Below are 3,803 nucleotides of genomic sequence, written 5' to 3' on the forward strand. Positions count from 1 at the left end.
GCTGAAATCTTATGTTTTTTGCTCGTTGTATCCCAGCACTAGTCTGGGATGTTCAATGAAAAAATGTTGAATGATTTATAGTTATAAATATCGTTAATGGGTTACAGTATAAATAGATATATCACTCCAAGACAAAAATTATGTTTCTTGTTAAGTGTAGTAAATTAGCATATTAGCCTTCTTTTCTCCAATGATAACCTTGCCTACTTTTACTTTACATTGAGAATAACACTTCTTTTTAAAATACAGAATCTGTGTTAAATAAAGATTATAGACTATCGTCTCTTTGGATAATATGCACTATTTCCCCTCATGACATTTATTATCATTGAATATATTTCTATATATGATCTTAATTATTATGAGAACAAAACAGGTTAATACATAAGCAAACACACATTTAATAATTGTGAAATAGGAGTACTTCTGTGTCCTCTTCTAGCATGCGTGAGCCATTTAAGACCCATTATTAATACCAATTCCTTTCAAAGTTCTTGTTTAATAATTTTTGATCCTTGGTGCAGTAGAATGCTTACCTTCTGTCAACCCCTACAGTTAGAAAAGAATAATTTTAAAATCAAAAGAACTTAGAATTCAGTCAAACACTTTCATGACAACTTAGAAACTATCATTAAATTTAACTACCTAGCTAGCACATAAACAAAAATAATTTGACAGAAATAGACAGTGAAATTATTAAATACCAGCCTATCTTTTAGAAGCTGGGTTGAAAATGATGTTTTATAAATTTCAGAGTTAGAGTAAATAAAACTGAGTTTTTCTACTTCTATTTGCCATAAGCGTCCTTTACATAGGCCTTAAAGTACTTTAGCCTCACTTATGAACCGTACTCAAAATTAAGATGAGCAGAAATATTCAGAAATGAGTAGAGAGAAAACCAAGCGTGTCTTGGAGTCACAGAAATCAGTAGGGAGAGATTTTAAGGAAAAGTGAATTTAAGCAGGACTGCTGAGATGCCAATCAAAAGAAATGAAAATGCCCTTTTAAGTGACATGGGATGACAATTGCTGATGACCAAGGTAAGGGGTAGTTTTCAGTGTACTTGAGGATTAACAGAAGCCAGATCACCAAATAAAAGAATAAATGAAAGATGAGGAAGTGAAGAAAGCAGGATCAAAAACTGTTTGTGAATGTTGGACAATGAAAAGGAAACAGACAGGAGAGTAATTATCTCCCCAAATTCCTTTGACTTCTCTTTCTTTGAGATGTGGAATATCTGTCCCATTGCTAGAATCTTTCACTTCGTATATGCTTGACCCACAAAATATGCTGTGCCAGTTTCCAGAACTGGTTCTTAAGAAAATGGCAGCTTCTACCTCTTGTTTCTTGGAACACAGGCACCATTCTGTGAGGAAGCCCAAACCATACCGTGAAGAGGCTTACATGGAGAAAAATCAACAGCCAACACTAATCTGCCAGCCATTTGAGGAGCAATCTTGGAATTGGATCTTCCATCTCTAAGCGAGCTGCCCCACCTGATACTGTACGGATGAGAGGTGAACTGTCCTCACTGAAGCCTGCCCAAATTGCAGACTTGTAAACAAAACAAATTATTGCTTTTATGCAAGCCATTAAGTTTTAGAGTGGTTTGTTATGCAGCAATAGATCATCGATGCAGATATTGGTGCTGGAGGTGGTATGCTGCCATCACAAAGAAGTAAAAACTACAGCATTGCCTTTAGGACCGGATGGCTCTCAGAAACTGGAAGGACATTGAAGAATTTGTTTGTGGAAGCCTTAAAAACCTCAAGAAGAGTGTTAGTAAAAGCCTAAAGGGATGAAGAAAATGTTAGTAGACATCTAAAGGGCTTCACAATGCTGTTGGTGAGGGTTTAAAATAAAGTAAGGAAAATATTGTTGAAAGCTTATAGAAAACAGACTCTTGGTATACAGTGGTAGATAGTTTAGTAACACTGTCACTTGCAGAAATGTGTAAATAGGAACACGTCTACTGAATTTGATTACCTAGCTAAGGATATTTCCAGGAAAAGTGTTGAAAGTCCTGCCTGGCTTCTTCTAGCTGTCGACTATAAAACTAAAGAGGAGAGAGATGAGCTAGAAATGGAACTGTTGAGTTTTTGAGCAAAATTTGGAAAAAATATAAATGATCCAGGATCTGCTATGTGAAAAATAAAAGTTTCTAATTCCCAGTCTCTCTAGATGACAAAATATTCTCAAATTAAAATATGATTTCCAAGAAAAGATGAAATTCATGGGAGTCTGTAAGACCCCTCGTTAGCACATTAGAAAGATTTAAGGCAATGCTTTATGGAACCTTCCAAACAGACACAAGACTTTCTAAGGATGTTAAAGGCACATCTCAAAGTCCCCCTATGTTAAGCAATAAGACTTTTAAGAATACTGAGGATATTGCCTCTCAGTAATCCATGCTAGAGAAGGGTTCATCTCAAACAGATTTTGGGTTGTAACTTTTTGTCCGGTGGCATGAACTCTGATACGATTTATAGAAATCAACACAGCTTTAAAAATAATTGTTCTAGAAGAAATATTAAATACTACCAGCTTTAACTGAAAGAGACAAAGACGGTGCAAAATAAAAAGAGGCTTTTAGGCCTCTAAGCTATTATGAGCAGGAAACAGCTCAGAGGGAAATTCAGTTGCAAACTTGCTTTGTCATGGAAAAGAAAGAGGGCTTTAGAAGCAGGACAGAGAGCCCAGAGGGTAGAGCCAAAAGCCACAGAGAATCATTCTTAGGGAGCAGGACTGGGCTCTAATCAAGGAACTGACAACATTTGCCAGCACCTTAAAGAATTGTTATGGACCAGCCACTGTTGCATCCATTTCACCCCTCGTGAATATCTGTTATGGTCATCCTATGCCTGTTCCACTGCAGTATATTGGTTGGGTGGGTGGTGGAGAAAATAACTTGTCTGTTTGGTCAATAGGTCTTTGAGAGGAGCCAAGCCTGAAGGACCTTGGTTGCACCTGGCCCTGGTGTACATGACATGATTCTGAAGCTCAAGTCTATGCCTGATATTGTAATGGAATATGACTTTTGAGAGTGGAGGGGAATTGGGACGGTGTAAGTGTATTTTGCATGTGGGTACAACATAAACTAATTTGTGGCCATGGGCAGCGGGTGGCAGATTTAAGTCACAGACTCAACATATTTTGACTCTGCCTGTTGAAAAGAGGAGCCCGTGTCACTTTCGCTTAATCTGAGTCTGTGTCTGCAAGACCCATATGATTTGATACTGTGTCAGCCCCCAGGACTAGACCTTAAGAAACTGATCTCTATTTTCACTTCCTGTCCCTTGGAATGGGTGCTCTTAGAACCTTGCACCATGTTGTGAGGAAGCTCAAGCAATGTTTGGAGAAGTCCAGGAGGAAAGAAACTGAAGCTCCAGGCCCACAAAAGCCAGAAAACCTGAAAGTCAACATAGACTCTTCCTCTCTTACCACATGCAACCACCCACATATTGTTAATTTACTTTCTTAAAAATTATAGTTAATTTTATAAATCACAAAAGAATGTATACAATGTACATGAATAGTAACTGTGTATTAACACTCCAGTTTAAGAAATAGAATATCAAAAATATGGTGCACCCTATTTCTTCCCTACAATATATTCTACTCTCTCATCCAAAAGTCACTAATATCCTGAAGTTTGTGTTTAATCATTACCTGCTTTTCCTTAAAGTTTTAATAGTTCTGTATGTATCCCTATACAACATATGTCAACTTTTTGCTGATTTTATACTTTATATAGTGTAATCATATATTATGCATCTTCTGTAACATATTTTTCTCAGAGTATT

This window comes from Propithecus coquereli, unplaced genomic scaffold (genome assembly GCF_000956105.1).
Source record: "Propithecus coquereli isolate 6110/MARCELLA unplaced genomic scaffold, Pcoq_1.0 Scaffold65, whole genome shotgun sequence".
NCBI classification, from domain to species: Eukaryota; Metazoa; Chordata; class Mammalia; order Primates; family Indriidae; genus Propithecus; species Propithecus coquereli.